The sequence below is a fragment of the Cucumis sativus genome, chromosome 3 (assembly GCF_000004075.3).
Source record: "Cucumis sativus cultivar 9930 chromosome 3, Cucumber_9930_V3, whole genome shotgun sequence".
NCBI lineage: Eukaryota > Viridiplantae > Streptophyta > Magnoliopsida > Cucurbitales > Cucurbitaceae > Cucumis > Cucumis sativus.
The window spans coordinates 19,128,670-19,136,951 of record NC_026657.2 but is presented as its reverse complement, the minus strand read 5'-3'; the positions used below and the strand labels follow the sequence as shown (position 1 = coordinate 19,136,951).

Sequence of the window (8,282 nt, the reverse complement as noted above, 5' to 3'; positions counted from 1 at the left end):
CAATGTTTTAAATGTAAAGAGGCTAAATCTAGATCACAACCCAATGGATTACATACTCCCTTGATTCTTGAATGTGCCTAATGAACCTTGGACTGACATATCTATGGATTTTGTTCTTGGTTTGCCACGGACTAAAAAGGGTAAGGATAATATTTTTGTTGTTGTGGACAGATTTAGTAAAATAGCACATTTTATACCATGTAACAAAACTAATGATCATGCTAAGTATGTGGCTTACTTGTTCTTTAGAGGTTGTAAGGTTGCATGGAATTCCTAAAACTATTGTTAGTGATAGGGATGTAAAATTTTAAGCCATTTTTGGAAAATGTTGTGGAGTAAATTGGGAACAAAGTTGTTGTTTTCAACTACGTGTCATCCTCAAACTAATGGACAAATCAAAGTGATTAATAGAACCTTGGGTTCTTTACTTCAGGCAATTATTTCAAAGAACGTTAAGTTTTGAAAGGATTCTTTACAATTTGTTGAATTTGCATATAATAGAATGATTCATAGTACAACTCATTGTTCTCCTTTTGAAGTTGTCACTAGAAGAAATTTGACATTTAGTGTCGATTTAAAACCGAAATTAATGGCCTTTAGTGTCAGTTGACAACTGACATCTATGCTAACATTATTAAAAGTCTTTAATGTCGTTCTTAAACCGACATTAGTGAGACCTTTAATGTCGTTTTTAAACCGACATTTTTTATGGTGTTATTGAAAGTCTTTAATGTCGGTTGACTAACTGACATCAAAGAACCCAACAATGTCATTTAAGTTTTCTTTCAAGGTCCATTTTTACAAATTTAATTTTATTAAATTGTTGCATTATTATCTATCTTTTTATTTCACCAAATAGTCAAAAACCGACGTCTTGAATTGATAAATATTTGTTCTTAAGCCAACAAATAAATAAAATTAATATTATTTTGTAAACTATAATATTTATCTTTTTACATATGTATATACATAATGAAATCTTAATATTGGGTTATATATACATTCTACAACAATTACATGAAACAAAATCTTAATACAAGACTTAAATAAGAAAATCCTAAACGCCTTCTCAGTCTTCAACCTTCAACAATCGCTTGGCTATCAACACAATCGCTTAGGTTTCAACCCGATATGACTTCAATCATTCTACAAACAATACCTAATCAAACATTTAATCTTTACAATTTTAACAAGGCAGATTTGAAAAAAAAAAAGTGGAGTAAAAACGTTTCTGAACACTATCATATAATTCAAGTAAAAGATAAAAACGTTTGAAACTAAATCGATTAGCCAAATATATGTAACAAAAGACTGCTAGTATTGGTAAAATTAAATAGAATAAATACATGGAAGATCCACAACAAAAGATCTTTTCATGGAGTTCACTGACTCGAGCAATATCTTTTAGAAAAATAAACAATAGAACATGAGTCAAATCAACTCAAACATTTCAAAAACAGTCAAATATTATAAACTCAATGTCTATCTGTACCAAACAATCCAGATATTTCTATCAAAACTTGCTCTTATTTCTTAGTTCAATGATATACACCAAACAAAAAAAAAATTAATCATACCAAATAGAGATTAAACAAAGTATAAAACTACGAGACAGATACTTGAAGAAGACAGTTTCAAATTTATTTTTTACTAAAGGCTAGGGAAACTAGACACTTTCTTATACTGAAGACAGTTCCAAATTTATTCCCTACTACTGATTGATCATGACAAACAATAATGGGGCTTATCTTTGGTTATCAAATAATCACATTGAAATTGATATGTTCATACCAATATTCACATGATGCTTTTAGAATTACCTTTTTTCTTCAGATCTCATCCAAACAGTTACCAGATCCCTGTTATTTGCTAATTGGACAAGTCAAAACAATAGAGCGTTTGCATTGAAATTTTTTCCAAAAACATATAAAATTCGAGGTCTAGTCTCTCTAAGATCATGAAAGGTTTTTATCCCTCATGTTCATCAAAAAATTTCACCAGGATTATCGTTTTTCTTATGCTAATTCATTTCATCAAAGACTTTTCATGGTGCTAATTATCTTTCATCTAAAATGGTATGTTCTATATGCTTTTGCTTAATTTTTTTTGGCTATTGATCAATAAATGTTATTTGATTTGAGGCTTGACTGAAAAAAGAGTGAGACTCAGATTAAAACATTATTTCGCATGTCTGTCTCTAAATCTTGAAACGAGAGTAAGAGGTAGAAATACACAACTTACTTGAACTAAACATCTAAGCATTCCCTTACGTCTTCAATTTAATCTACTTATCATGCTAATCATAGAAGTTTAAAAAAAAAAAAGTAAACAGTGTAAAATCCACAATTATTCCCTAAAAATCTCCACATTAATATACCAGTTCTTTGAATACTATAAAATGCTAAACAGAAAATATCAGTACATACCTTTGTCAAATAATGGATGTTGAGCAAGATATGTAATATCATCAGAACGATCATTTGACTGAATCATGCTAAGAAATTCAAACAATTGTAATAACCTCTTGTTTCCATCTTCATAATGGATGTACTTTTTCACAAGGAAGATATCAGAGTATCAACTGGAGTCGAAGAACGAGCCTACATATAAGAGAAAAAGTACAATCCACAGCTCTAACACAATCACAAACATAAAAAAAAATATATGGTTATTAAAGATAGCAAAGCAACTTATGATACTCTGTAAAAACCTGTGGTATACAACATAATGAAATGAAAAAGCCTATGAAGGAAGGTGAATGCTTCATTAGAATAGCATATAGAATATGCAATTAAAACACATACAAAATGCAAATAGCTACTGTAAAGAAACAAAAACATCGAGCATTAAAGGGAAAAAACACTCAAAATGAAACTTACCCTTATCAGTTCAAAGCTTCGAGGCCATCAATCTAGTAGTGTCATTTTCTTTCTTTAGTTGCATAATTAGAAATGATACCAATTAAGGAAAAAAGCTTAAAAGAAGATGGAAAGGCACGAACCAATCAAATTTAAACCCAAATGAAAAAATAACGCTAATAATAAAGATGAGAAACAAATGTACCAACTGAATGTATCCCATCCCATTATACCTGATTTCTTCTCCTCCCTTTCTTTAAATACTCCTGTAACTTCAAGGAAAGATAGAGGATGAGTATCTAAATTTCCATTATCTAAGTTAGAAAAACAAAATGAAACTATTCACAAAAAATGAAAATCAACACCACTTCAACACCCTATAAAAGAATCCACATACACAATGTAAACTCAAAAAATTGAAATATTTCTTCTTACTGATGCAACTAAAAAGTTAAAAATTTATTATTGGGAATAATTATAACCTTTCAGCTTGTGTTGAGCATAGGTTTCAGAATTCTAGATTTTTCACAACTTGTATTTCTAGTACAAAATAAGTAATAACAATTTGTTTTCTCAAAATGAGGATTGTATATTATATGATAAACAATAGAAGTTATTGAAAGAAAAAGCCTATATAAATGGTTGTTGAGATGGTAAAGACTAAGGTCCATGATTCCGTAACTCTCATCAAGCTCTTAGGTCTAGCCTCTGCAAAAATTATTAAAAAAGAAGTTAAACTTATAATAAAATAGAAAGAAAAATTAATAATTAATTAGGGAAAAAAACTAAACTATATGCTCTTGCACTAAGGTGAATGACAGCCTCAAAGAACTAAGACGTTTGGTGCAAAAATAATCAAAGAAGAAGAATAGGAAGACCCCTTTTCCATTAGTTCACTCAAGAAAATCCTTCATTTCATATACAAGACCAGCAAAGTGGCTGCCACAACAGAGGCAGTAACCAATGTACTCGATCATTTTTGTAGATATTATCTCTGTCTCCAAAAAATCGAAGCACAAGCAGTTGTGGCAGAAAAGAGCTTCTGCATCTTCTTCACAAAGAAATTTTGTCAAACAAGAACAAAGAGAATTAGAGAAGAGAAACGGGAAATATAATTTTAAACTTACACATTTATTACGTGTCGTTTATTAGTTAAGGCGTTCAGTGGGTGGCACTTCAAATGCAAATCTGGCCACGAACTAACCAGATCTGAGCTTGATGATCAAAACAAAAGAGTATATAATCAAATCAAAAGAGTAGATAATCAAAATGAATATATGCACGAACGTATCTACAAAGACACAAAACATTAAAATTAATAACTATAGTCACTTGAGACTGATGAATGAAAATGGACAAACAAAATGTTGAACTAAGTTCTCCAACTAATGGTAATACGTAAAATAGTTCAACCTATTGTTCAATAACTCAGGCTGCAAAGAACTCAATGGTACAATTCTCCATCCCTTTCAAAGTCTTAAACACCTTACTACTAACATAATATTTTATGCTTTAGAATCTTAAGGATTCTCTACTAAAATTTTATCTCTAGAAACAATCGAAATTATTTTATCGTTCCAAAATTTTCACTTTAATATCATACCCATTTATGGCTAAAATACTAATTAAAAGATGTTTGAGTGCTCAGTTAACCCCTTTTTGCAAGCAAATGAAAGTCATCAAAATGTTGTCTATGAAAAATCTACCACTGTAAGTTAAGAATATTTTGCTTTATATACCTTACTACTAACATAATACATCTTAAGGATTCTCTACTAAAATCTTATCTCTAGAAACAATCAAAATTATTTTACCGTTCAAATTTTTTCACTTTAATATCATACCCGTTTATGGCTAAAACAGCAATAATAAAAGAAGTTTGAGTGCTCAGTTAACCCTACTTGCAAGCAAATGAAACTCATCAAAATGTTGTCTATGAAAAATCTACTATCGTAAGTTGAAGAATATTTTGCTTTATACATATTTTCCACAAAGGCAAACCTATAATAAAAAACAGAGAAAAGAAATACATAAACAAAATACAACATTGTTGAACAAGCACAGATGACAAGCAGTGGTTGAAAAATGAACTTACCCGACGGTGGTGGCAAACACAACGGCGGTCGAAGCTGTTCAGCGATCGACAACACGAGGTCAAATCTTTTCACGCGGTCAAAGCTTTTTACACGAAGCTGCTCGGCAAGCAAAATGACAGTGGTGTTCGACGACGCAAGGTTGGGCACGTGGTGGTTCGATGACAGAAAGGTTGGGCACGAGGATTTCTTGCGACGGCCGTTTGGGAGAAAAGATTAGGGGAAGACAGTAAGATTAGACTTAAAAGGGAAGGAAAGAAAGAGATGTAAATTGTGTGGCTTCGAGAGAGAGAAAATCATTACCTTTTTTACAAAATAAAATAAAAAATTAAGGAGCTTTAATGTCGTTTTTCAAAAAGCGGATATTTAATGCCGGTTTTAAACCTAGCGGAGATGTTCGGGTGCATCTACTGATCCAACGTATCTTTTTCAAAAAAAAATATATGTTTTAAACCGACATTAATCCTTTCTCTTTGATGTCGGTTTAAAAATGACATTAAACATCCATTTTTTGAAAAACGACATTAAAGCTCATTTTTCATTTTTTCCACCTGACATTAAAGGCCAGATTTCTTTTAGTGTGTTTATGGGTTTAACCCACTTGCACCTCTTGATTTGTTGTCTATTACTTCTAATGTTTGTATAAGTGATGCAGCTACAAACAAGATAAAGTTGATCAAGACATTGTACAAGGAAGTGAAAGAGATTGAAAAAAATAACTCCAAAGTAGCTTCAAGAGTCAACAAAGGAAGAATACAACTGATTTTTAAACCAAGAGATTGGGTTTGGGTGCAATTTTGCAAAGAGCGATTTCTGTCTCAAAGGAAAACAAAGTTACATCCAAGAGGGGATGGGCCTTTCAAAGTTCTTGAAAAAGTTAACAACAATGCATACAAAATTGACCGTCCAAGAGAATATTCGGTAAGTTATACTTTCAATATTGCTGATTTGAGTCCTTTTGATGTAGGTGATGAATTTCTTGATTCTAGAACGAATCCTTTTAAACAGGGGGAAAATGATGTGAATCATATGTTCCCCTCGTTCTGGAGGAACCAATTACAAGATCTAAAGCATAAAAAATTCAACAATCATTCATTCTTCATGTACAAGAATGGATAGGGTCGATTCACCGTGAATTTTATGTGTCACATACTAATAATACAAGAGATGAAGGACCCTTTGAAAATTTGAAGGTCAATGTTTTCTCGATTAAAGTGGATTATGGGGTAGACATTAAGCTTCCTTGAAGCCAACAATTTGAAGACCTCATGACTTACTTAATATCACATTTTTATTGTATTTTCATTTGTAATTTAACAAGTTAGGGTAACTATCATTAATAGCTTATTATTAAAAATGGTGGTTGAAAATTAGTTGTTGGAAGATAAAAAGATTAGTTAATGTTTTAAAGACTTTTGGTATTTTCATTAATTAGGATAGAACCTCTACAATCCTATAATGCCTTTATCCTTTCATTTGTAAGGACAAAAAATTTTATGAATACAATTTGAAATCTCATTTTGAGAGTTTTTGCTTAATTTGCAATCTTATGATATAATGCATGCAAATCATTCAATCTAACATTGATCAAGTTTGATTGTGGAGTGACTCAATTTAGAACAAAATTTCCAAATCTTACTTCTAGATCTTCGATTTAAGAGATAATCTAATCCTAACTTTCTCTTGGTTGATCTAAATTAGTTAAGGAAGTGTTAGTTTTTGTTTCAAAGGTTCTTGCTACGTTAATAGTTTGGATCTTTGGTTTGAGGATTAGGATTGTCTTATTAATAATTTTGATTACAGTTGCATTAACATGAATGGTCTAATTAGAAATATTACAAACTATTCACAAAATATAATGAGTCACGTAATCGGATAGAGTTTACAAAAGTTTCAGTTAAGCAAAACATTAAAAAGCATCTAATAATTAGGTTTCAAAATAAGCATAGTAAAATGGTCATGCAAAAGAAAAAGTCAAGTAGAATTACATTTAGTGATAGTTATGGTTACCTTCCTATGATGCACATACAATGTAATATTTAAACTGCTTTTATCATAACAGTTTAATTAAAAATGAGCTTTTTTCTTCTTTTGAAAAAAAAACACTTTTTTCTTAAGTAAATCCAAATAAGTCCTAAGTTTTGTAGTTAAAGTGACCAACGAAAAAAAATTAATAATGTATATTTAAATTCTAAATTTTGTAGGCTAGGTATAACATATAGGGACATTTTTAAAAATAGTAAAATAAATTAAAATATTTATAAGCTATAACAAAATTTTGGATTTTATCGATGATAGTTTTCTATCACTATAACATATCAATGACTATCAATGATAGAATTTGTTATAGGTTGTAGATATTTTGTAAAATTTGTTACTTTTAAAATTTCCCTATAACACGCTCTTAGTTTTTTAAATTATGTATAGTCGTGTGTTTTAAAATTTAATTATGTGTTAAAAAAATATATTCAAAATTTTAAGCTTTTGTTATTTATTTTCTTAATCTTTTACTAGGGGAAGGGGATTCATATTTTTTTTCATACGAAAAATGATAAAATAAAAATGAAAAGGAAAGTTTTAATGTGTTCATTTATTTTTATTCTCTCAACCAAAATGTACCATTTTTAATTTTTTAATTGAGTAATAAAAAAATCCTTTTCTTTTACATATATAAAAAATAAAGAGTTTATATATTTATTAGCTCAAAACAATAAAAAATTACACTAACTACCATGACTAAAAAAATCTTAGTTAATATATAAAATTATAAACATTGGTTTACAAGCCTGGTCTTTTTTAGTCATATCAATTCAAATTATTACAATATTTAACTTATTTGACTTGTGGTAGTAATTTTAAACAACATTTTAAAATGGAAGTGAAAGGAGTAGTTTAAATTTGAGAACTAATTCTTTTATATATATATTAAAAAAAAAACTTTTGTTAAGTCCATAATTTTACACCATGGATCAATCATGAACTTGGCATCAAATGTAAAACCCTATTGATGTCAAGGCAAGGGCCAAACACAAGGTGGTGACTCTAGCCATTCCTATTTATAGTGTCTTGCTTACATTCTTTTTTAAAAGATTATATGCAAGAAGATCTGTTAGAGCTTTACAAGGTTTCGGTGGGACTTATCATTAAATAAATAAAAGAATCCATTGGTAATAGTGGACGGATACAGGTGTCATTAAAAAGACGATGGGCTTTGATTTCGAGATCTCCACATCTTCAACCAAGAAATGTTAGCCAAGGAGAAATTTCTAAATGCAGTGTAGGTGATCATAATCCTTCTAGTGTAAGTGATCATAATCCTTCTTATGCTTGG

General features: G+C 29.9%; 1 long non-coding RNA gene across 3 annotated transcripts; it reads right to left on the bottom strand.

Moving 5' to 3' along the window:
- Positions 1-984: 984 nt before the first annotated feature.
- Positions 985-5,249, bottom strand: LOC105434887. Of its 3 annotated transcripts, none has more exons than XR_004215612.1 (3): positions 4,954-5,249; positions 2,427-4,067; positions 985-1,159 (listed from the first exon to the last, which is right to left on the bottom strand). It is a non-coding gene; the product is annotated as an uncharacterized LOC105434887 (long non-coding RNA). The 3 variants fall into 3 exon arrangements; XR_004215613.1 differs by having other exon boundaries at positions 985-1,146; XR_004215611.1 differs by having other exon boundaries at positions 985-2,600; positions 2,880-4,067.
- Positions 5,250-8,282: the final 3,033 nt, after the last annotated feature.